General features: G+C 46.3%; 1 long non-coding RNA gene across 1 annotated transcript; it reads left to right on the top strand.

Annotated features, from left to right (window-relative positions):
* Window positions 1–6319: 6319 nt before the first annotated feature.
* On the top strand, window positions 6320–11445 carry LOC132521650 (uncharacterized). The gene is made up of 3 exons (XR_009540928.1): window positions 6320–6552; window positions 6929–6992; window positions 11287–11445. It is a non-coding gene; the product is annotated as an uncharacterized LOC132521650 (long non-coding RNA).
* Window positions 11446–26756: the final 15311 nt, after the last annotated feature.

Raw genomic sequence — 26756 nt, 5'->3', positions numbered from 1 at the left:
AAGCCATAGGTTGAGACGGTATTTCAGGCTTTCCTCATGTTCTCTCTTTGCCTCCATTTGGGCATGTGGCTGGTCCCTGGTTCCAGAAGGAGTCTGCACCTGCTACTTGGGAGCTCTGATGGAGGCAGGTGGGAAGTGGTCTTGGAGTACGCGGGATCAGCAAGTCCCGGGAGTGGTCAAGTCATGATTGCTTTGGTGGGAAGAAAATAGGTTATCAGCTGAAAGCAGGATAGGTTATCATCTGGCAACTGAAAGGATAAGCACAGTCTGGTAGCATGTTACAGATGGTTCTGGCCCCATTTACCCATCTAGTGCTTCTGGAAGATGATCTAGGGGAGAAGGGCCCTCATTTTCCCATCTCCTTGGTTGGATAATCTCACGGTTCATAAGCCTCTACTTTGCAGAAGTCATAAGAAACTTCCTTTGAAGATGGTAAGGTCTATAGCATCTCAAGTGGACTTTACTCTTTGCAATATCAAGTAAGACAAGGCAGGGAATGGTCTCCCCATTTGACAGATGAGGGATCCGAGGCCCAGTGTGGTTGTCTCTTCCATAAAAGAATGTGGAAACTCACTTTTGAGACTATAGTCTGTACCTCACACCCTCTCAGACTCCTGAGAAGTTCTTTCTGTTCTCTAACGTTTATTCATTTCGTTGTAATTGATGTAAATCATTTCCTCTGCTTTTACCTGTTTCCTTCTAGTTGTCCAGAAAAATCTGAAGTTGGATTTCCTATCCTTCTCGACATTTCATAGAAGGCAATAGAAGTATTCGGGGGAGTTGAAGGAATGACCCATAAGAGTTGTGGCAGATTTCCACTTCTTTTTGGGAAACACCGCTTTGGTCATCTTGGCAGGAGGCTTGAGGGTGGGCATGAGAATTTCAGGGTGAGGGTGATTTCAATCCTGGGGAGTCTGTAATTCCCCAGATCTTATTAACATAGGGACTGAATACCAGACGTTCCTTTGGGTCTGCGTGCCGATGCTCTCAGCCTTTCCTAGCAGCCTTTCTCCACTGGTCTGGAACCTTTTAGGGCATTCCAAGCCCCCGCACCTCTCCCCCCGCCCCGGGGCTGGCCTTCAGTCAAGCATCTTCACACTCTGCTGCTTCCATCTGGAACTCCCTTCCTCAATTCCTCATGCTGGCTGCCTCCGGGCCTGCTTGCTCTGCCGGTGCCCAGAATCCCACACAGCCCTGCCAGCTGAAGCCATGGGGAACTGCAGCAGCAGGTAAGGGTGGGCTTGCCTGGAGGCAGGATGCACGGACCGGAGGATCCACGCGAGGCACCCGTGACCATTCATCAAAGGGTACCTTACAGAAAGAGAAAAGACACGTTACCAGCTAGGAGGAGGTAGTTGGAATGCACATAATCGAGGAAGAATATTACCAAGAACCCATAAAGAACATCTCCAGGCTACCTCAGGATTCTAAGATTCTCTATGGCATCGACTCCCCTTAAGTCATGAGATTCTGCCTGATATGGAGTCACAGCCTTTCCAGAAACTCTTATTTTTCTTCTGCAGAAAGGTGAGGGAGGGCTTCCCTGGTGGCGCAGTGGTTAAGAATCCACCTGCCAATGCAGGGGACACGGGTTCGAGCCCTGGTCCAGGAAGATCCCACGCACCGCGGAGCAACTAAGCCCCTGCGCCACAGCTGCTGAGCCTGCGAGCCACAACTGCTGAGCCCACGTGCCACAACAACTGAAGCCCATGCGCCTAGAGCCCGTGCTCTGCAACAAGAGAAGCCAACGCAATGAGCAGCCCGCGCACCACAACAAAGAGTAGCCCCCGCTCGCCGCAACTAGAGAAAGCCCGTGCGCAGCAACGAGAACCCAACGCAGCCAAAAATAAATTAATTAAAAAAAAAAGGCGAGGGGGTCTGAATACAACAACAGGGGGACCCGCTAGCTGACTGCATCAGGGACCCAACAAAGATTTAGGCAACACAGGTGTTGAGCATACCTCTGGTTACCTCTGGACAGCTTGCATAACTTCCTGCCTCCAGGCAGACCTAGAGATGAATTCAGCTGAGGTTTTAGAAAACATGATGCTGGAAGAAAGTGAGAGGAGGGGTAGCATTCAGTAGAAACGGAACCAGACCCTGGAGACATCCGCCTGGAGGGCTCTTACATAAACAACATCAACCACGGGGCTTTCTCCTTCAGGCAACCCCCTTCGTAACTTCTTAGTCTCCGTGTTGTCAGTGTACTCCCCCTGCTTTCCTGACTTATGGCAGGAGTCATCTCCTCCTCCCCTTTACCCCCAGCATCTATGCCATGGTGAACCTCGCCATTCCCCCCTGTGTGGGTGATTCTCCTACTGGCTCCTACTGCAGGCCTCTTGTCGGGGGAGACAGGAGGCCCTTAGCTCTCCCTTCCATCAGACTCTGCTCTCATGATATCAGAACCTACAATTAACCCCGTTTCCGATGAAGTCATGCCCACCTGCCTCTGCCTGGCTTCCTGGCGTCTCCACATCATGCCCTTGCCCTTCTCCTGATGAATCATTTTGTGTGGCTCCCTTCCATGGCTTCTCTTCTCTGGTCAGTCTCGTCTTGTCTCTCCCACAAGCATGTTAGTTTGATTCTTCCCTCCACACCTGGGCCTGAAATGCCAGCTTCAGTTCTGCTCCAAACCACCAATTCTTCAAGGCCCATTTCTTCTGTGAAGCATTCCCAGTCGGGTCATCCCCTTCATGCCCTTACCGTTCGTGTGTTAATTCTTTCCAACTTCGCACCAATTTGGCAGTTTATGTTATATTACTAAGCATTGTCTTTTCAACAAGGCTGTAATCTTCTTGATGGTAAGAGTGCAATACCTGTTTGAATCACCTCTCTCTGCACCCAAGGCAAGGATGTGGGAATGAGGCAAATTAACATTTATCCAGAGCTTTCAGACATCATCTCATTGACTCTTTTCAACCCTAAGAGTTGGATGCTTTTTGTCTCTTGTTTTATAGATGAGGAAACTGAAGCTCAGAGAAGTATTTTTACATCCACAGCTGGTAAGTGGCCGAGTCAGGGTTAGAAACCAGTGTTGCCTGATAACAAAGCATCTTTCACGACTCCATGTCTCTATTCTAAGGTGGGGCATAGGGCACTCATAAATGCATTGGATCAGAAAAACAGGTTGACACATGAAGCTGATGTGCATTTAGAATCACTGTTAGCATTAAACCCATATATGCGTTTCTTTTAATCCCACCTCGAAAATTGAAATCCCAGATTGACCTCTTCCAATGCTAATTTTTGTTCAAAGAAGTTAGGAGCAAGTTTTATGATTGATGTCTTTTTTTAAATGTCCTAATTATTTTTTTGGAAGCATGGTTCTTCTAAAATTTTTGCCTGGTAACAAATCGTCCAGGGATGTCTGATGTCGCTTCTGAACTGAACAACCAGGGAGGAGGCTGTGATAGCTGGAAGTGTGTCTCTCAAGGCTGGTGTTCCTGACCTTGCATCTTTTTAGACTGTAATCAAAGGAGCAGCAAATTCTTGAGCTAGAACTCAATATATAGTGTAAATACATATACGTCATCCAGGCTCCCAGATGTCAGAAATTCCCCCATGACCCCGTAAGAAGAATATTCCATTGCTTTAGATTGTGAAGAAAAAGGAGAGATAGATAAAGAGAGAGAGGGAGAGAGAGAGGGAGAGGGAACTTGAGCACAAATGAGGAAGACATATAAAGGGAAAAGGAAACAAAGGAAGAAAAAGAGGAATGGAGGAAGGCTGAAAGGAAGCTTTTCTCTTTTGAGAAGGTTTTCTCTATTAAGTGGATGGAAAATACGTCTTGAATCTTCAGAATTGGAAGGGAAAGCAAATTTTGTCTTAAGTGGCAACGCTCCCCAAATCCTTTCTCATGTCCTGACAGGGTGAGTACAGGATCCAGTGGCTGGGGATTTAGGCTGAGTTGTTATGGTGTATCACCCTTGGCTACATCATGTCATAGAAAGTGCAGTCCCCACCTTTAGGAAAGATGGCACTGGTGACTTTGGAGAAGTCTCACTCTTGGTGGGTCGGGTGGTGGTGGTGAGCTCAGGAGTGGAAAGCAGATTGCCTTGGCTTTGCAGATCTCTCCTCGGCTCCTGGCCTCGTTAGAGGAAATGTTTAGATGCCCTCTTAGGGGTTTCTGAGTGTGCCCCCCTAGGGCGGTTTTGAGAATTGAGTGAGATTGGTACCTGACACAGAGTCAGCCCTAAACAAGCGCCGGTTACATCTTCTTCACCAGCATAGAGAGAGCAGGAGCCCTCATTAGTTACTTCTGCAGGTTCATTTTCTACTTCTCTTCCCATTACTCACCTCCTTCCAGCCTCGAATACCAAGAGCCCCCGCCTTGGGGCGTTGATGCCTGCTTCCGCCTCAGCTCGGGGGGGGGGGGGTGGGGGGTGGGGGGGTGGGGGGGTGGTCTCCTTGCTACCTTATCTCCTCGTGGCTCCTTGACTCAGGTCCCGGCTCAAACATCAGCTCTGCAGGATCTTCCCAGACTAGGGTGTCTGAAGCAGCGCCCCCAGCGCCTGCCACAGCCTCTCCACTTTGCTGTTCTGATAGCGTTCACAAGCCCTGACTTTCTCCTGTCTCTTCCCGGAGGTGACGGCTTCCCAGGAGTAGGGACCTTGTTTGCCTGGTTTTTTCATTTTATTCCCAGTGTCTGTAACAGTTCCCAGCACACAATCGATATTCAATAAATATTTGTTAAATGGTTTATTCAACCAAAAATATTGGGAGGGTGGATTCTGCCTGGGGAAGGGTGAGGGGCACAGGGGCCCTGCTGCCTGTGGCATGTCTGGGCAAGTCAGTCCCCAGCAGAATTTCAGCCTTCACTTGCCCCTTCCTCTGGGCGTCCGGAGGCAGGTTACGACTTGCACAGCCATGTGCAGTGACCTGGTAGGGTGTGCTATATGACTGTAGGAGAATTCTAACACTCCTGGCTTTCGTGCCCAGACGCCCAGACTCAAGTGCCGGTCTTCCCACCAGTTTGCCAGCCACAACACTCAAGTGAGCTAGCAAAATCCCCACCAGGGCTGCACTTCTTACCCTGGGCATGGGGCATAGGGGCGGGGTGTGTGTGTGTGTGTGTGTGTGTGTGTGTGTGTGTGTGTGTGTGTGTGTGTGTGTGTGTGTGTGTGTGTGTGGTGTATCCGGAGGGGGGCATAAGGAGCATGCTGTAAATGCATCATCCTTTTTATCTAATTCACCGGAAGCATGTTTTTTATGGCGTATCAACCTTGGCTACGTCATGTCATAGAAAGCACAGTTCCCACCATTAAGACGGCACTGGTGACTTTGGAGAAGTCTCACTCTTGGTGGGTCGGGTGGTGGTGGTGAGCTCAGGAGTGGAAAGCAGATTGCCTTGGCTTTGCAGATCTCTCCTCGGCTCCTGGCCTCGTTAGAGGAAATGTTTAGATGCCCTCTTAGGGGTTTCTGGGTGGAGGTGCTGGATTGGAAACATCTTCTCAACAAAAACGAGCTCCTTGGCGGGTGTGTGCCTTGCTTACAGTAGAAACTCCATAGTAGGGAATGAATGTGCCCTAAGAGACGGGCTGGTGAGGAGGTCGCTGGGCTTGGGGTCAGGAGAACTGGCTTCTAGTCCTGCTTTTCCAGGCAGCCTCTGCCCTGTCCTAAGCCTCACTGTCGTCTGAGTATGAGGGCTGGACTCTGTCTGTGAGGTCCCTTCTCAGAGACTTGCAGGAGTTAAAGTCCCACGAGAAGAGCAGCTCCCCAGGGCTGCACACTGATTCGATGAAGCACAACTAGCTCCCTCCTCCCCCTTGCCAGGTCCCCTCCTTCTTCCCATGGAGAGAAAGTGGCCTGATTCTCCTGTCAGGGACACCTGAGTGGTCCCTGCCATTCTGTGGCTTCTAGAGCTGGCTCTGAGGAGTCACAGCCCTGAGGACCATCTTGAGGCTGTTCGAAGTCATTAGGGATGGGTGGAGGAGTGGTGGGGACCAGAGACTGCAGAGGTCCATGCTGTGGGAGCTGGGAAGCAGACCACAAAGAAAAACTGGACTTTCCTTTCCCAGGCCAGAGCAGGCTGCTTCTTTATGGATATGATGCAACGTTGCTCACCCCACAGATTCTTATCCCATCCACCCTTCATGAGTGCCGTGATGCTGTAAACAGCTTGGTCTGGAGGAACCCCTTGAGAACTGATCTTATCTGTCGCCCTCTGTAGAAATTTAAAACACAGTTCCCAAATCCTTTGACCCTCCGCTTCTTGAGAGGCGGGATCTGTCTCCCTTCCCCTTGAATCTGCCCTTGTGACCATTTGACGAAAGAATACAGTAGACGAGGCGCTGTGCCCATGTCTGGGTCCAGCTCTTCAGAAACGGGCAGCCGGCACCTCCTGTCTCCTGGGATGCTCGCTCTTGGAAGCCAGCCCTGTGCCGAGTGGGAGCCAAAGCGGCCTGTGGGGAGGAGAGACCCACGTGGGGAGGAAGCGAGGCTCCAGGCCCGTGGCCCTGGCTGAACACCCAGTGCCAAGGTGCCAGCCCCGTGAGTGAGCCGTCCTGGAAGCCCCCGGTCCAGCCAGCCCAGCAGACAGAACGTGCAGCAGAGGTGAGCTGCTCCCATCCGGCCCCGCCCAAATTGCAGGTCCTTGAGCACGATAAATGCTTGTTGCTCATAGAGTCGCTAAGTCGTGGGGGGTGGTTTGTTAAGGGACAACAGAACACTGGCGCCCCTGGTGCTGGGGAGCAAAAGCCCCTCAAGTCCTTCCGGACCAGTTGCTTCTATTTTTCTTAAAACAACTGCCACCCCAACCATCCTGTGGACTCTCCTTTCCCTGGAAAAACTCAGCTCATCTTTCTGAACGAAGATGGTGATTTGCAGGAATTTTATTCCTAGAAGTCCACTCCCCCTCCCTTCTCATTTCACTCCTCCCTCACAAGCCCCACGCCCACTTCCTCTTATTTTTTCTCTTCCATCCTTCCAGCAGACACTTTCTCCTTAGCCTCGGGCTCCTGCAACAACCCCAAGGGACTTGACCACATGCCTAGGTGGGAATCTCAGGTGTGTTCTGTGCATGCATGTGTGTGCATATGTGTAGGCAGGGGTCGGTGCATGTGTGTGTGCGTGTGTGTAGGTGTGTATGGAGGATAGTGTTACAAACACTGGAGGTGGGTAGCAGGTAGTAGAGGAGCTGATGATTTTGACCGCTGTTTTTGGTGGGTTCATTGGAAACCACCCATTCTTTTTAAAGATACTTAAAAATTCAAATCAACCTTTTCTGGTTATCCCATTCTGCATTTTTCAAATTTTCTACAGTGACATGGATTACTTTTGTAATGAAGGAAATAAACCTCACTTTTCCTTCCAATACTCAGAGTTGACCAGAATTTATATTCTGGTGAATTTCCTTGCAGCCTTTTGTCTGCACTCAAACATCTCTTGAATATTTGAGATCGTGCCATGAATACAGTATGTGTCTTGACTTTTCACTGTGCTTTATATTTTAAGAGTCTCTCTCTCTCACTAAATATTTTCCCAAACCTATTTGTTTTTGCTCCAGTGTACTTTTCCTTTTTTTAAAATTGAGGTATAGTTGATTTGCAATATCATATGTTTCAGGTGTACAACATAGCGATTCACAATTTTTAGTTTGTACTCCATTTGTAGTTACTATAAAATATCGGCTATGTTCTCTGTGCTGTACAATATATCTCTGTAGCTTATTTATTTTATACATAGTAGCTTGTACCTCAGTCCCCTACCCCTGTCTTGTCCCTCCCTCCTTCCTTCTCCCCACTGGTAACAACTAGTTTGTTCTCTATATCTGTCAGTTTGCTTCTTTTTTGTGATATGCACTGGTTTGTTGTGTTTTTTAGATTCCACATACACATGATATCATACAGTATTTGTCTTTCTTTGTCTGACTTATTTCACTAAACATAATACCTTCCAAGTCCATTTGTGTCGTTGCAAATTTCATTCTTTTTTATGGCTGAGTAGTATTCCATTGGTGTGTGTGTGTGTGTGTGTGTGTGTGTGTGTGTGTGTGTGTGTGTGTATACACATGCCACATCTTCTTTATCCATTCATCTGTTGATGGACACTTAGGTTGCTTCCATATCTTAACAATTGTAAATAACGCTGCTATAAACATTGGGGTGCACCAAACCTAATTTTTAATGGCTTGATAATGTTCTAGCATAAAAAAATTATTTATTTTTTTATTTATTTACTTATTTAATTTGTTTAGCATTTACCTGACATTTAGGTTATGTTTTTATATATATATATATATCAATCACATCATATGTATATCACAACCTAAACGTCAAGTAAATATATGTGTCAGACTTATGTGTGTGTGTATACACACACATATCTCATACCCTTATACATAAATCTTTGAAGCTTTAAATCTTCAAATGTTTTCACTTTGATTCCTGGAAGTGAAGTTCCAGGTTATACACTATGAACATTGGAGAGGCTCCTGGTATGCAGTACAAAACGGTAGAAACTGTCCCTTCTGAAATCTCTGCTTGGCTTCAGGAACCATCTTCTGACTGTCTGGGCATCTCTTATTCTTTTATTCCCAGGAGATGACCAGGGAGGGATGGGGAACCCGAGGAAAGAAAAGACCAGGTGAAGATATGCGAGAAAATATGTAGCTGGCAGAAAGAACTCCTAAGCTTATTTTATGAATATTTCAATGGCTAGGGAGACAGTTTTTGTCTTCTTGCCCAACTTAATATGAGGAAGGAAGAGAAGGGAACTAACAGTAGTCACATGGGTAGATGCTTTCCATCCATTGCCTCATTTCATCCTTACAAGGACCCTGAGTTATTATTATTCCAATTTTATAGATGAGAAAACTGGGTCCTGGGAGGTTAGATAACCTGTCGGAGTCAGACAGCTGGTAAGGAGAGAGCCCGGAGGTGAACCCAGGGCTGTCCAGCTCCAGAGCCAGTGAAATGAGCTGCCATCTGGTTTCTCCATTTCCATAGCAAGATAGGGGGAGGGGATGGGCTTTGGCCCTCCCCTCCTCTCCCTTCCTCCCTGTTCCAATTCACTCTTTCTCCCTTTGAATAGAAGGAACTGAGATGAAGCCTTAAGGAGCCCTTTCCCAACTGTTACAAGATATAGGACACCATCCCCCAGAAGTTATCGAACCTCTTTCCCTGAAAAGCATCTGCATCCCAGTGAAAGTCTTCTATCCTCGACCCTGCCTAGATAACCTCTGGAGGCCCCTGCCGGGCAGAGGATTTCAGGGGTTGCTGGGAGCCCTCTGTGGCTGTTCTGACCCGCATTCTTCCAGCACATGTTGTCTAGGAGCAAAGAGGAGAGGGAGGGCGCAGCTGGCAGGGAAACAACGGGGAGTCGGGCAGATCAAGGAGTATTAATAATGCGGCCACTGGCTGCTAGGCCTGCCCTCAGGGTCCGTCACAGGGGAGGGGCCCAGAGGGTGGTTAAGGGCAGAGGGATGTGCAGGGCGCCTGAACCCTGTGTTTAAGCCCCAGCATGCGCAGGAGGAGTGCCCCTTAATCAGAGATTTTGTCCAATCCCTCACTCTCCCAGGCACTAAATTGCATCTCTTACCCCTTCAGATTTCCTTTGCAAGGTTTGTCCTCCGAGGAGCCATCCCAAATGGACCCCATGTGGCTCTGTTAGATGCCTCATTCCATTTGGGTAGTTTCATCTGGAGGTGACATTCAAACTATTTAAAAACAGTGAGAATGAGTTTAGTCTGAGACCAGTCTTCACAGAGAGCCAGCTCGAAGGCAGGAGTCTGCGCTCCAAGGACCTCTGCTCGGGCAAGTGTTAACTCTTTAGTTGCTGGACTGGAGGGAGGTATGAAGGTGCCAGGAGAGAGAATGGGGTGGCCTAATCACTAGTGGGGCTCAGGGTACTGGCTGTTTACCAAGTGGTACAGGATGTTTTCAGTTTAAGAACTGATATGGCTGTACCCGTGTGTACAGGTGTGGCTGGGCTCTGCTTAGATGGGAAACAATGACGCCCTGCCTGTCGTTTCCTAGGGTCATTGCGAATGAGTCTTTCCTGACCGCTGTTCCCCACAGGTCCCTCTTCCTCTGCGCCTCCACCCAGAGCCTAACAATGGTTTCTGGAGTCATGTCCCTGTAGCTGCCACATTCCAGTTCATCAGAGATGAGCATAACATGGACCAGAGCCTGTTCCCAGTCCCACAAATAAGGGGCCCTCCGCCTCAGTCTCCCCCATGGTATCTGCCCGCCTGGGTGCCCCCCTCACAGCAAGCACTCAGTCAAGGTGCTTGATAAAACATGTGGTTTGGGGTGGGTTCAATTTAGATTAAATTCCCATTTGGGGATCCAAGTCAAGACCCGCAGTTCTCAAGAGCAATGTGGCTAGCCAGCAGTCTCTCCCTTGCAGCAGATTCTGCTGGTCCTCTCTTTCTAGGTGGCAGTACACTGACCCGAAATTCCAGAAGCCGGGCTTCTGCTCCTGGCTCCACCATCACCAGCTACATGGCCCTGAGTGAGAATTTCCTGTCTCTGGGCTTCATTTCCCTCCTCCTCAAAACAGATCTGGAAAAGCTGATCTGCAAGCCTGTTCAATCCACAAAAATATGATTCCGTGTTTCCCTTTCATTGCTACCTCGATGCAACATCCATTACGGTTAAGAAAGTAGTTTGGGGAAGAAGATGGTCTGTGTTCAATGCTGGTTCGGCCACTTTAATACTATTAGCCTTGGGAAAATAGGAGGGTACTTGGGTGGGTTAAATAATACTGTAAAGTTTTAGAACACTTGGTTCTTAGTAAACTTTCAATAAACATTGTCCATTTTTGCTACCTCTGGTTAAGTGTAGGTTTCATCAAGGCTGAGTGTCACCTCTTCTTTATTAACTGATACCCAAAGCACCATATTCTAGGTCTAAATTGATTAACCCTGTGAGCAGGTTGCCACCAGGGTCTCTGTCCTTTATCAGAAGGAGCAGAGCTACCATCCACTGAGGTTTTTACTCTGGGCCAGACCCTGTACCAGACACTCAACATATACTTTATCATTTCCTCTTCACAACAATGGCAAGAGCTAAGTATTATTCTCCCCTCATTTTCCTCCTGAAGAAATGGAGGTTCGAAAAGATAAAAGCCACAGCACTGATAGCAATTATAGATTCAGATGCAATTCTGGGGGTGCTTCAAGCCCATGCCAGGGGGAAACAGAAGGAATTCCTCTGGAAAGACGATTCCATGTCAGTCCAAGCTCTTCCGGGCAGAAAGCTGACACCTGTGTGTAGAGGAGGAAGCTATCCTATTGGGGGTGGGGGGTGAGCATTTCCCCTAAAGCCATCTCTCTCTTCCTTCAAGCCAGGCTTATAGATCCGAACCACAAAGGAAGATGAAAGAATCTGGCTGATGAAGTCCTCCACCCTGAGAAGAGGAAGAAAAAAAAGAGAGAGAGAGAGAAAGAAAGGAAAGAAAGAAAAGAACAGAGGGAGGGGGAAGGAATAATCCTTGACAAATATTTTCTGTTAATAAATTCCATTTTGCCTCTAAAATGTTTGCCAACTATCTAAGCAGGAAAAATTTTTCACATACCAGGGCAAACCGTCGCCGAAACGCCTCTCCAGTTGGCCTGCCCGCAGCCCCTGTTTCCATAACCTCCCAGGAGGCAGCCTCTCATGGACTCTGTGGTCTTCCTCCAGGAAGACCTGCCTTTTCCATGAAGGAGGTTTGCGGGTATTTAGGTGTTCGCTCTTCCCAGCTTGGGGAGACGGTACCTGGGGAGCCCAGCAGGTCTTCGTGTGCCCCCAGATCTCCTCTCCTCTCCTCGCTCCCTTTCTCTTCTCTTCTCCTCTGTCTTCTGCCCTCCTCTCCTCCCATCTCCTCCCTTCCTTGCCCTTCCTCTTTCTCTTTCTCTCTCTCTCTGAACCAGAGTGTGGAAGACTTCTGCCTCACTGCCCTCCTGCTTCCCTCCCAGGCTCATCCCCGTCTCTGCAGTCAGGACCACGTCTCTCCTGCCCGCTCTCCCCCCTACTCCTTCTTATTCTCCTTCCTCCTCCCAAACTTGGCTTTACTGGATTGGGAGGGAGGAAGTTCTCAAACCCTTAGTGTCATCTTGTGACACCTTCAACGCTCTGCCTTCACACATTCATAAGATTCAACAAGTTTTACTGTGGGCCTACTGGTGGCTTCCATGTTTGAAAAATGCATCAGGCCTTAACGTTGGGTTTGGAGAAAATTCTAGCTAGCAGCCTGTTCATTTTGTTTTATTGAATTTGCTTAGGGATGAGCTTTCTTGAAGATCCTATGGGTAGATTTGTGCCAAAACATACCGCTCAGGGACTCCTGAAACCATCTGGGGAGTATCTGGATGAAAACAAAAGGCATTTGTCAACATCATTCTGTCAAACTGGAGAGCAAATGTGGATCTAGTTAAAACTAAAATGAGGCCAGAGGGTTGATTATCTTTTCCCCTGATGGACCATCTTTCTATCTCCAGCTCAGCTCTTCCCTTCCTGGAATAGTGAGTCTGGCATCCACAATATTGTTCTCACTCGGGCCAACTAGGAGAGCAGCATCTAACACAGCTCCTTGTCTCAGAAGGAAATATGTTCACTCTCCTATGGCCTGACCCTGGTGTTGAGTTTCTCTTATTTTTCCCTCTGGTGTACTTTGGAGACTTTTTAGGGAGCCTGATGGTTTCTTATTTCATTAGGTCATAAAAATCAGGGTCTTTGGGTAAGCAGGACCTCTCTGGGGTCACCATACCCAAGGACTAGCCTCTATTTAAAATAACTCTTCTGGGCTTCCTTGGCTATCCAGTGGTTAAGACTCTGTGCTTCCAATGCAGGGGGCATGGATTCGATCCCTGGTCAGGGAACTAAAATCCCACATGCCATGCAGCGCAGCCAAAAAAATAAAATATACTCTTCCTTCCTCTCTCCCTTCCTTTAGCGACTATTTATTGACACTGTGTTCTAAGATGCAATGATAAATAAGACAGACAGATTTTTGCCTTGCTTGAACTTATTGTATGGTGGAAGAGATAATGCAAGATATCAAGTGGGTCAGTCAGTGTAGTGTAGCAAGTATAGCAAGACCATCTTTAATCTTTCTGATACCATGTTTTGTCCCTTGTGATTAAAAGCTTCATTTTAGCATCTACTCTTTGACCCTGCAATTCTGCTTCTAGAATTTATTCTTATTAACGTGTGAGGTACCATTTGTAGATGATTATTTGTTATAGAAATGTTTATAATAGCAAATGATTAGAATTATCCCCTAAGTCCACCAGTAGGGTGTTGGTTAAATACACCATGGTACATCCATTGAATGGAATTCTATCCAGCAGTAAAACAAAAACAAAAACAAACAATCCCCCCCAACCAAACCAAACAAATAAATACTACAACAAAAAAAAGCAACAACGAGAAAGCTCTCTTTTGTACAGATACAAAATAATCTCCAAGAGACACTGTTAAGAGAAAATGCAAGGTAAAGAACAAAGAGTTTAGTGAGTTATCATTTTTGTAAAGAAAAGGGAAAAAGTATGAGTACATATATGTGTGTGTATTTGGTTGTGTATGTACAGAACATCTCTGCAAGGCTACAAGAGAGGAGCTGTTTGGCTGTGGGATAGGAGTTGAAAGGAGACTGTTCACTGTATCCCTGTTTGCACTTTCAGACTTTAAAGTCTGTGGATATAGTACTTCTCCTAATATTTAAATTTTACTTAAAAAAATAAGAACAATAAGAGGAGGTGGGCAAACAGAAGCGTGGATGCCCTTTTTAAGGCAGGCAGCTGCCGTGCAGCTTTACGCATTATTAGTATGGAGAGATGCAGGTTTAATATTGACAGATCTTCCCTTTTTTTAATTGCTCTGCACTTTTTTAGTAAACCATATCTCAGTACATAGAGATAGATCTGCCTCATGTTTTTTTTTTTTTTTTTTTTTTTTTTTTTTTTTTTTGCGGTACGCGGGCCGCTCACTGCTGTGGCCTCTCCCGTTGCGGAGCACAGGCTCTGGATGCGCAGGCCCAGTGGCCACGGCTCACGGGCCCAGCCGCTCTGCGGCATGTGGGATCTTCCCGGACCGGGGCACGAACCCGTGTCCCCTGCATCGGCAGGCTGACTCTCAACCACTGCACCACCAGGGAAGCCCGCCTCATTGTTTTTTAATGGCTTCAAAGTATTTTATAATGCTGTTCTCACCAATAATCATACCTGATGACTCTAACGGTAAAACTGATTACGTCATTTGGTTAGATGAATGGTGTGCTGGTAGACGTGTTGTTTTCCCAGCAGGAGCACTGTTTGCATGGTTAGTACCCCTAAATCCTTCAGCCTCAGAGAAGATTTTGTAACTTCCCCTTGGTGGCTAGTCGCAGGTAGAACAAACGGCTCGTCTTGCTTCTGTCTCATCTGAACCTCTTCTGTAAGCATTGTAAGATGTTTACATCTTGTAAACATTGTAAGAATGTTTATAAAATATGATTTGGCCAAGTTTCCTGGATAATGCATTGGACAAAATGGTTAGTCCTGGTTCTACCTGATGGCATGGTGTTAGAAAAGTCATAGTGTCCCAGTATCGTACTTTTTCTTTTCACATAGTGGTGTCCAGAGCTGCTCTTAACCCTCTCACAGGACTGTCGCAAGGCTCATGGAGACCACACAGATGAGAGCCATTTGGGTATCTAGAGAAAGTTGCTACAGGAATCCAGGCGATTATTTTCATAATTAGGAATGCCCCGGGAGCCCATTTGAGCCTACGTTCTCTGTACGGGTCCACACGTGAGCACCGCAGCAACCCTATCAGGTAGGTATTACTATCTCCACTTTAGATGGGAAAACTGAGCTCAGAGAAATGTTAAAAACTTGCCTAAAAGCTTTCTAGATCTTCCAATTTTTAAGAGACGCTGAAAATAATAATTAACTTTGAGGACTCTTCCACCAATTAAAAAATGTTGGTTCAGAAAAAAAAACAGGCTAAATGAGGCAGGTCTATGAACTGTGTCCGGTCTGAGCTCATCATTGTGGGGTCCTGTGGTAGGGACTCCAGGATCCCTTAGGAAGCTACTGTCTTTATTCGGAGAGAGGTGATGAAGGCCACCTGGGGCAGGGGCAGCGGGCTGGCAGGGCCAAGACAGATGGAGTAGAGCCTATGTGCAGGGGAGTGGGGGGAAGGAGAAACAACAGGAACTGATGACACTTGGATGTGGGGGATAAGAGAGAAAGAGAGGTGCCAGAAGACAGGACTTTCAAGCTTGAGTGGTTTGTAAGATGGAGTGATTTATAGGCAAAATGGAATGAGAATGGCTCTGAAACCAGGAAGAGCTGGGTTCACACCCCTTCTCCAGCATTTGGGGTAAAATTTGGGTTTTCTCATCATTCAGTATAGGTACCTTAGAGGTAGGTGCCAAGCAACATAACCGCACGTGAAGCGTTTATGGTGCTCAAAGTATTAGTCGTAACAAACATTTGCCTTCATTTTCTCTACTTCCACTTCTATTCCAGTCTGTGTGGTCCTGGTGGAGCTGACTCCACCCCCAAGAGGGTGTAACAGGAAGCTCAGGTCTGGCCAGTGGGTGAACTGCATTTTCCTGACAATGGTAATAGGTTCAGGGTGGTCATATGACCAAATCCAGACCAGTTAGAGCCAGTGAGAACCAGTCGGGGCACTTCCATTGGAATTGGACTAGAGGTGAGGGGGGTGTGGTTCTCGGAAGGCTTGGCCACCTTGCCAGCCCAGGGGAGAACAGGTCTAAGACGGAGCCAACCAGAGTTAGCAGACCTGAGAGATGAGGAGAGAGAAATTGGGGCCTGGGGAAATAATTAATGTCTCTACATCATGCCTCAGCTCCATGCCGGAGTTTTCAGCTCACACCTGAGCCAGTACCTTCCCTTTTGTCTTAAATGAATACATCTGAACAGACAAATAAACAGTGTCCGTGGACAGAGGACAGGAAACTGCTAGGGAGACCCCTTGATGTTTGGTGTCCCAGTGTTTTGGGACCCACCACCCTCCTTAATCCCCTGGAGATTTTGTGGGGATGGGGGGAGGGAAATTGATAACCGCTGAGAGTTCTCCATTCCTGCCAACAGCTCAGTAACAGCGTCACAAGAGGCTTCCTGATTAGTGAAAACTGAGACATACAGTCAAGTGTGAGTCAGAGGTGACAGAAGGGAGGTGAAGAGACTGCAGACAGACAGAGCGGGAGTGAGACTTGTGAGGGAATTGGAAGTGTTCTTGCTGTTTCTAAATTCCTGCGCAGGGATGCTCTGTGGGGAGGCCTGGGATTCTATGGCCCTGAAGCATGCAGGTCACCTCCAGAGCTTCAGTGCCTCTTGTCACGTAGGCCCTGTGAACACTAAAACAGCACCACCCAGGATGTGACTCCCTCAGAGAGACATCAAATGGTGAAAGTTGTTCAGGCAGGAGAAGGTGAGGCCTGAAATGTCCCCTGAAAATGATGAGCTGGCAAAGGGTGTGTTAAGTGTGTGTGTGAATGTCTGTCTTCCATCTGAACAGTCAGGGTGGGGTCCAAGTTCTGTTTATCTCAGTAACTTGCAGAGGAACCCAGACAGTGACAGTGCCTGGCACATAGAAAGAACTAGAACAGAACGTTTCACACAAAAACAAACTGGGAGACTTCAGCGGACTCCTTCTCCTCTTCCCAGAAGAGCAAGCCTAAGCACACTGGCTAAACTCAGGACTGAGTTTTTGGGGCAAACCCTAGTGTAAGGAAAGGTGTGTGGATTGAGGTCCCTCAGAGAGACATCAGTGGGCTGGGAGTGTTGACGGGGAAAAGCGTTAGTTCCCCTGACACAGGGCCTCCTTGCCAACCTTCACTAGAATTGCAGACATAAGGGAGCAAGCCTGCAAGTCAAAGGGTCACGTTTGGAGGAGGAAGATGGTGGGAGCTTACCAGCACCTCAGCCCAGCTTCCCTGCCTTCCAGCACCAGCAAGCATGAAGGTTTTGTCTGGAGGCTGCTGAGCCCTTTACATCATTGCCTGGGCTACAACACTTCTGAATGATTCCCACATCACAGCCTTTAAAAGGTCTGCCCTCACTCCCCTGCCAGTGAGGCACCTGGACAGCAATCCTTGTGTCACAGTGAGATTCAGCGGAAGGAATGAGTGGCTGTCCCATACCTCTCACCTGCTTTTGGCCAAAAAAAAAAGGGAAATCCCATCTTCCTCTAAAAGAATGGGAGAGAAATTGCTGCTGGGATGACAGGGTTGGAAGATTTAAAGCCTTCCTGGGAAAAGTAACACCTGGGCTCTAGCCGTCAAGTTATCATTGATTAACAGGTGGCTCTTTGGCAATTCAAATCAACTTACCCATCCGTTCCACAAACACTGAGTGATGGCCACATATCAGGTACCATGGTTTGCACTGGGAACATAAAGCTGACTGAGGAATATTTTCTATTTGCACAGATTATATGGAAAGAAAGACCAGCCATCACAACAATTAATTATACCGCAGGGTGGTGCTTGGTGTGCCGGGAGGAACCCAGGTGCAATGGAGCCTAACAGAGGGCCATCTTCTGTGGGCTTGCTTTCTCACCTGTGCACTAAATGTGTGGTCCCAGATCATAAAAGGAAGGTAAAGGGGCTTTGGTGTGCCTGTCATGGTCACGTCTTGAGAAGGAACGTAGACCCAGGTCGGCCTCCAAAGCGAATGCTGAACAGTGGTTCTCAAACTCCAGTGATCATTAGAATGAGAACCTGATGGAGAGATTACTTTTAGAAGGCATATTCCTGGGCCCAACCCTAGGAATTCTGACTCAATAGGTTTATGGTAGGGTCTCAAAATCTGCATTTTTAAGAAGTATCTTGGATTTATTCTGATGCAGATGGTCCATGGCTCAAGCCTTGGAAAAGCCTGTCTCCAAAGTCCCTGACGACGCTGATGGACTAAAATTTCTCCAAATCCAAGTCACTTACTTTGAGTGAGCAGAAGTACCCATGACAGAGCTTGGATTTTAGCTTCTCCCCCAAGATAGGCTTCAACTTTATGAGACTAGCTGGTAGAAATCGCCAGGCTGCCTGTCTGTTTGACAGAAATCACGTCAATTCATGCAGTTACTCTTCACTTAGTTTGGGGAAAAACAGTGTGAAAATGCAATATGAAGTCAAAATAGTTTCCCAATACAAAAACACCTACATATCCTAAATAAGAAAGCAGGGTAGGGTAGTGACGAAGGACACAGGCTCTGAAGCCAGGTTGCCTAAGTTTCGATCTGAGCTTCTTCACTTACTAGCCATGAGACCTTGGGCAAGTTACTCTGCTTCTCTGTGCCTCGATTTTCTTATACGAAAATGAGACTGATAATAACAGTACCTACCTCAAGAGGTATTACTGGAGTTAAATAAGCTAATATGTGTAAGCACTTAGCATGGTGTGTGGTGCTTACATACAAGAAATACTACCTGTTATTAACAAGCCTGAGTGTACAGAAAGCCTCCAGAAGTCAGAAACCAAGAGGGAACTGAAAGTTAGAAAAGTAAGCCCGTGGGCTGTCCTTTGCCGTTACCATGGGGTGGAGGAGTGGTGCTGGTGTGAGAGCTGGTTTTATTTACACAGAGGTTTGGGTTTTCATACTGTTCAGGGACAAGAAACAAGATCTTGAGCCTCTGGGAGGTGGAGTGTTGGCACTGAGACTTCCACATAAAGCCAAGACTGTGGAAGGACAACATCCTTTAAACAATTGTAGACCAGAAATAGTCAATCTCTAGCATTAAAAAAAATGGGAAGAAAGCCTGTTTATATTGAACTGAGCTCTAGGTCAGGAGGAGAAAATGTCTCCCTTAAGAATTCAAAACCACTGGCATGAGCCTTTAGTGGGTTTGGGGTTTGAATAAATAGTTCCTATACAACCTAGAAACCCCTGGGCTAAGAAATGACATAAAATTTGGTCTGGGCCAAAGATACTCTGTTACAAGCAAACACTTTGATGATACTGGTTTCTCCAGATTAAAGCCCTGCTGAAGAGGAGCTCACAATCCAAAATCACACAACACACAAGGGAAAACCATGAGCTGGAGTGCACAGATCCAACAAACAGCAGGACTCGACTTCCCAGAACCTTAGATTACGGAACCATCCTAGGAGACCACAAACTAGGCATGTTAAAATGACTAATAGCATAACGTAAGCCTTCAAACATATAATACATATCTAGAAAGTGAACAAAATAAGGCAGACTTAAAAAATAAAACAAATAGTACTTTGATATAAAAAAAATACTCATTAAAATTTAAAACTCAGTGAAGAAACTAAATAGTAGATTAGACAGAGCTGAAGAAAGAAGGATTGAACTTGGAGGTAAATCTAGGAAATTATCCAGAGGGAGCCCAGAGATGGAAACTATGAACTAGATATCAGGCGACATGGAGGAGAAAATGAGAAAGTCTCCCATATAACTAATAGAAGTAACTTCCAGAAAACTGAGAGAATGGGGTGAGGCCGTGTTTGAAGGGAAGATGCCTGAAAATTGATGAAAGATAAGAATGTTTAGATTCAGGAATCACACCAAACCCCAAAGTAGAGAAATAAAGCCAAATATTCTGGGGACTTCCCTGGTGGTGCAGTGGTTAAGAATCTGCCTGCCAATGCAGGGGACACGGGTTAGATCCTTGGTCCGGGAAGATCCCACGTGCCACAGAGCAACAAAGCCCATGCGCCACAACTGCTGAGCCTGAGCTCTAGAGCCCGCGAGCCACAACTACTGAGCCCGCGTGCCACAACCACTGAAGCCCACGTGCCTAGAGCCTGTGCTCCGCAACAAGAGAAGCCACCGCAATGAGAAACCCGAGCACCACAGAGAAAGCCCACGCACAGCAACGAAGACCCAATGCAGCCCCAAATAAATAAATGAATGAATGAATAAATAAAATTTCTATAAAAACAAAAACACCACAGCAAAACTGCAAAACACCAATAGCAAATTTTATAAAAGAAACCAGAGAGAAAAGACCAGGTGAGATCCATTGTAGTAGAGAGTGCCCGTGAGAAGCCATGAAGACCACGTGAGCATGGGTGTTCCTAGAACACGTATCCTAGGAGTGGAGCCTGCATAACGCAGGGCCCCGCAAACGTGAGACAGAGAGTGGGACTGAGATCAAGGATGACCTCAAAAGCAGGCAGAGGATTTGGACTTGGTATCAAACGCTGCAAGGAACTCTTGCCTTGTTGCAAGGACCCAATGAGACAAGTAAATAGACTTGTTAATTAAAAAGCATTTTCAAAAGGGTTGTTTTGCTGTGACTGTGGTGTGGAAACACAACTATTCTGGGACTCTTTGTTCCCAACTCCAAACTGCTGGGTTTTTTTGTTTTGTTTTTTCTTTCTTTCTTTTCTTTTTTTTTAATAGCCCAGAGAGGTTTTGCAACAGTCTGAGGTGCTTTGAGAAAAGCGTTAAATCAATTTTGAGCAAATGTTTGCTATTTCATTCTGGATTAACCATTCTGTGTGCAGTGTTGACATTTTCTGATGGAAATGACATAAATTACCCTCCTTTCTTTCCCTCTCTATTGCTGTGTCAGATTAGGTGTGCCCTGCTTGGAGAAACTCTGGATTGGGCCAAACAAGGGGACGTCCCTGAAAGTCTTGATTTCACATACAGGTTAGTAATTCCCTCTGGCCTTTAGCTTCTTGGCTTGCTGTTAACAAATGGAAAGTTGCTAAGCATTTGGAAACCCCCAGAAAGAATCACACACAGCCTTTCAAGGAATGTGTATGAATTAGCCAAGGCTGGCCCCAGGCAAATGAGGAGATGGGCTTGACTCACCCCATCACCCACTCAGGAGCTTTTATCTCACTTGTGACAAGAGGCCACAGCTGGCCCAGGGAGAGCTTATTCTTTTGACACATTTTTATGGAGTGATGACTCTGCACTCAATGTGCTAGGGACACTATAGTGATTCAGACAAGATCCCTGTACTCTCGGGAGCTTAGAGTCTAGTGAGAGATGCAGATAAGTCATTGTGATGTGTCTCTGAAAGTGTTCTATGATGGGGGTGATGATAGATATGGTAGGGGGAGACATAACTGAGGCTTGAGAGGAATGAGTAAGAATAGCTGAAGGAAGGAAAAAACAAGATATATTCAAAGGATTGTGCATTGTTCAACTTTTTGGAGCGCCAAAAACAAGAGGTGAACAGTGAGAAGTGTTAGCAGAGCCAGACCAGAGAGAGTCTAGAAGCCGTGGTCAGAATAGGGTTTGATCTTGAGGACCCTGGGGGGCCGTCAAAGGATTTTATGCAGGAAAGCAACCTGACTTGATTTTATTCTTAGCAAGCTCACTCTGGTTGCTGTCTGGGGTTCCACCTGAAGGAAGAAGTGGGAGCAAGGAGATCCATCAGGCAGCTATTGCAGTGGTTGTAGGAAGAACCTGGTGGCAGCGGTGGAGACGGGAGATGGGAGGAGTCACGAGATGCTTCCACAGGAGCATTGATAGGAGTTGGTGATGGAATGTGGACTTTGAGGGAGAGAGAGGATACGGAATGATGTTCAGGTTTCTGGTTTGAACATCAGGCAGCTGATAGGAGGAAGAGCTCTGTTCCTATGACCTCCTGGAAACAAAGGAGGGAAAGGGGTGATACAACAGAGTAGCAGGACAGAGCTATGACCTGAATGGAGCAGAACGTTCTCAAGGAAACTCAGGGCCAGGTTCACGGATGCTCAACCTGTGCAGTCTCACCAAGCCCCATTCACTGAAGGGCTCTGTGCTTGGTCCAGTGCTCTGCTAGCCATCTTGAAGTTTACAATGATTTTATCCATGAACTTAGATTTTGTGAGTGAAGATGGATAGGACAATGGAGCCTGCCCATGAGCAGAGCAGATCTGTGCAACATGTGTGTCCTCCATTCCTCGGTGCCCCTTTCACACAGAGCATTTGGGATACCCCAGGAGCACTGAATTCCAGTGGACACCATGTGTGGCAGTTCAGTGCCACTCAAAATGAGTATAAGTGTGCTACGGAAGCTGGGTGCTTTGAGTCTCACTGAACATCAGAATTCCATACAGGGCTGACTGCCCTGAAAAACTATGCTTTCCATTCCAATCAACTTGCTTTAAAGGCAGAAAGAAGGCAATGGTAATTCTAAGGAACAGGACAATGGAGGAATCTTTCTTACTCCTGTTACTTCCCTATATTAGTCAACCATTTATGCTGTAATGATGACAGAAGGAAAAGGACAGGGCAACGAATAGTTCCTTGTCTTTTGAGTCCTATTGCTTATTAAGTTGAAGGTAGAGAGTTTCGGTAGAGTGTGCACATATCAAAACCATTTGAGTTAGTTTTGTGCAGTGTTTCTACACTTTTGGTGAGAATGAAATACATATGCATGTACAAGCTACAAAATACAAATTGTGTAATTTCGGTGATTGTGCATATAAGTGAATGTTTTCATAGTTGCATTTAAAACTGGCATTGTACAATATAAAAATGAACAGTAAAATTCATGCTAATAATTTAGAGTTTAAAATTTTTTCTTTACTTGGAACAACATTTAATAGCCAATTAAAATACTATGACAAAAAAAAAACACTATGACAGTGGGAGTGCGAAATGGGACAGCCACTTTGGAAGACAGTTTGGTAGCTTCTTATAAAAATAAATAGTCTCGGGACTTCCCTGGTGGCGCAGTGATTAAGAATCCGCCTGCCAACGCAGGGGATACGGGTTCGTAGCCCTGGTCTGGGAAGATCCCACATGCCGCGGAGCAACTAAGCCTGTGCGCCACAACTACTGAGCCTGTGCTCTAGAGCCCGCGAGTCACAGCTACTGAGCTCTCGTGCCACAACTACTGAAGCTCGCGCACCTAGAGCCCGTGCTCTGCAACAAGAGAAGCCACCTCAATGAGAAGCCCACGCACAGCAACGACGACCCAACACAGCCAAAAATAAAAAAAAATAAAAAAAATAAACAGTCTCTTAGCATATGATCCAGCAGTCACACTCCTAGGTATTTACCCAAATGAGTAGAAAAGTTATGTCCACACAAAAACCTGCACATGAATGGTTATAACATCTTTATTCATATTACAAAATTTAAAGTGAACAAGATGTGCTTCAATAGGTAAATAGATAAATAAACTGTGTTACATCGTACACCCATACACTGGAATATTATTCAGTGTTAAAAAAAAAATGACCTATCAAACCACGCAAAGACATGGAGGTGTGGAAGGAGAGTTAAAATGGAGTTGGTATTGCTAAGAGAGCTCTCTAAAATGGAGCTGGCAAGCCAGTAAGGAATTGTGACTTACGCACGTCTCAGTCTGAATGGAATCTGATGTTTTGACCTGACAGAGTCATCCAGAACATCTGCCAGAAACTCAAGACACTTATCGGACACTTACTCTAAAACAACCTGTGACACTCTGTCTATTTATCAGACCCCCCACCTTAAAACACCTCATGAGTCCTTAAGGACAAATACTTTCTGACTCATCAGAGTCAATCACAATTCTCGCCAGGCAAATTTTAACAGCCTCATGGCTTTCTGTCTTTATAAGTCCCTCACTCTTTCTCTTCCCTGGAACACTCTTTTAGAGTTACCTGAATCTGTGTCTTCCAAAGTGCAATTCTCAAGACTCCCAAATAAACTATTTTACTTGCAGCCTCTTGCATTGTTATTATTATTTGGTTGACAGAGGACACTTAAATGCATATTGTTTAGTGAAAGAAGCCAGTCTGAAAAGGCTACATACTGTATGATTCCAACTATATGACTCCTGGAAAAGACAAAACTATAGAGTCAGTAAAGAGACCAGTGGTTGCCAGAAGTTCGAGAGAGAGGGGAGGGATCAATCAGTGTAGGACAGGGGATTTTTAGGGCAGTGAAACTACGCTGTATGATACTGTAATGATGGATATATGACATTATGCGTTCGTCAAAACTCAGAGAATGTACAACTCAAAGAGTGACCTCTAATGCAAATAATGATGTGTCAGTATTGGTTCATCAATTATAACAAATGTACCACACAAACCCAAGAGTAGAAAGGGGGTATATGGGAGCTCTCTGTACTGTCCGCTCATTTTTTCTTTAAAAATTTATGTCTATTAATGGATAAAAATAAGGGTAAAGAAACTTTGATTGCTGCCATATTGACTTCTGGGACAGGGACTAAGGAGGTACAGGGTGAAGAAGCTGACAAGCACTCTAGAAAGACCTCAGAGTGACCAATGGGTCTCTTTGCTTTGGCTGGGGTCCCCTTCTTTGTCAACAGGGAGTGGAGTCATCAGTGACCCAATCCTGTGTCAGCTTCTCCATTGGACGTTGCCCAGACTTCAGGTGGACTTTGTCAGAGCTGGCACTCGGGTGTCTTTGCCGATGGATTCCCAACCCCTACTCACTGCCTTCCCTTCAGCTTGCCCCTTTTCAGAATTTAGGAGCCATATATCTTCCAAATCTACGGGATATGGGGAGTGACATTTATCCCTGGACAGCCAAATAATTGTCAGTGTTATCAGAAAAGAGACTTTAGTACCATCTCTGCCACTTACTGGATGACCTTGGTCAAGTTGCTTTACTTCTCTGGGACTCAGCTGACCTGTATGGAGAAGGAACTTGGTGGAGGGAGACAAGTTAGATGATTTTCCAAGAAAGCTACTGTAGAACCTCAGTGTGTAAAAAGTGGGGGCTGTTCTGGTTGAAGGTAGGGAAAGATAAGTGGGGATTGCGTAGAATCCCAAATTATCACTCCTTTGTCCTCTTGTCCCACTGGTGCCCTTGAAGCTCCAGAATTTCTAGAAAACCTAGGGTAACAGGGAATACAATTCAAAATCCGTATCTGACTACCTCTCTCATAAGTTATAAATAGAAGGGCAAGGGGCCTGTTCAAGGTCATACAAGGAGTTAGTGGTCATGATGGAATTAGGACCCAGGTCCCCTGACCTCTAGTTCAGTGATCTTTCCCTTCACCGTTTTGCCCCAATCCTGTTGTGGCCACATTTTGTTTATTGAGTGGGAAACACCCTACTAGCCCAAACATGAGCTCTGCCCTCTGGAAATGGAAAGAGCAGCCCACACACAAATCATTGCCGCTGCCGGTGCAAGGACACCCACGCTGAGTACCAGCAATAGGATCCTGACTCTCACAGGTTATTTGTGTTTTAACTGAGTACGAGATTCCTGAGCTCCCTAGAGCCTCTGATAAAGATCTGTCAGATTTGGATGAGCCATTAGTTGAGTCTTAAGCAACTTCAGCATTTGTTCTCTGTACCAGCAGAGTGTTGAGTGATGCAGTCCTGTATTCTTACAGCCTAGTTCTTTCGTGGGTATTGGTCTTATCTCTTCAGCTAGATGCTCTACTCCATGATTAGTGTGTTCCCCCATGCTTGGTTTGGTGCTCTGTACATATCAAAGCATTGTTGGTGCTTAATTAATCATACTTCTCAAAGCCCTTGGACCTATTTCTGCTCGCAAAATGGGAAAGGGAGCAACGTCTGAAGAGAGTTCCAAAAACAGCACACTTCTGAACCTGTCAGAAAAGACATGGCACTGTTCACCCAGCATGGCGTAAGTGAGAAGGAACTAGCTGGCAGCCAATGAGAGCATTCTCCACTTTGGAGCATTTATTGTGTGTGGTAGGCGCTGTGCTAAACCCTGCAGATGCGCTATCTCCAGGAGTGCCAAAAATAACCTTGGATGGACTTCTTCCTACCTCATTGTGCAGATGAGGGAGCTGAGGCTCAGAGAGAGGATATAACTTGGAAGAAGCTTTAGAACTACCACCAGAACCCAGGTCTAGCTGACTCCAAAGCCCATGTTCATCACCTCTGTATCAAGATGCGTTTCGAAGCTTCCTATGGGTAGCAAAGAGCGTGTGTATCACATTTTTGGATATTCCTCTGCCTGGTCTTTGCCCTTCAGCCCAACTGGCTGTCTCCCCTCCTGCAACCTCCCAAAGGATTTAGACATGACACCAGACGAAACAGCTAGGGAGTGTGGAGCCAGTGACTTTGTAAATAGACATGTTAACATGGCCCAGAGACCTCTGGAAACAGGGGAAGGAGGGGTGGCTGAGACATTAACACAGCCAGAGATGGGGTAATGAATACAGAAAATCTGCAGAGTTTGTCCCAAAGGTCTTTAAATCAGGAACATTGTGGTCCTACTGAGCCATCCCTCAGAGGCAGACATGATGAACTAAAGCTTTTCCAAATACACTGGGGCTCAGAGAGCAGAGCGGGTACTTATTCAGGGATCTCAGAGTCAGACAGACCTGGGTTTCAATCCCAGATCCAGATCCCTCACTTAATAGCTGAGGGACTTGGGGCAAGTTACTTAAGCCTTTAAACTTCAGTTTGCCATCTGTATCCTGGGAATAATAATAGTAACTACCCCAGAGGGTTGTAAAGATTAAATGAGGTTCTTGCTGAGTACTTAACGCAGCGTCTGGCATATTGTAAGCATTCGGTAAAGAGTGATTATTACTGTGATTATTTATTTGTATTCTCCAGGTTCAGCTTCTCATCGAGTTCAGTTTGATTCTTTTGATAGCCAAAGTGACTAAACCTCCTGTTCAGCCACACCCTTTAGGGACCAAGCCAGTCCTTGGGCTCAGACGCCAGTGCACCAATTAGCACTTGCTCTCTGATTCACACTCTCTTTGCAGTGTTTGCATAACTAGAGGCCTACCTAAAGCCCCCTGGGGGAAAGATAATTGTGTAGGCTCTTTTCCAGGATAGACTGGGTGGGAGCTCAGAAGGACAATTACCCAGACTGCAGAATCTTCAACCTTCTTGAAAATGATTGAAGTTGCAGAATATCCAAAACCATAAAATCGGCTCTAAAGTTCTCATTAGCCTCCCA

The sequence above is a fragment of the Lagenorhynchus albirostris genome, chromosome 6 (assembly GCF_949774975.1).
Source record: "Lagenorhynchus albirostris chromosome 6, mLagAlb1.1, whole genome shotgun sequence".
Lineage (NCBI taxonomy): Eukaryota > Metazoa > Chordata > Mammalia > Artiodactyla > Delphinidae > Lagenorhynchus > Lagenorhynchus albirostris.
This window is presented reverse-complemented; position numbering and strand designations above follow the sequence as displayed.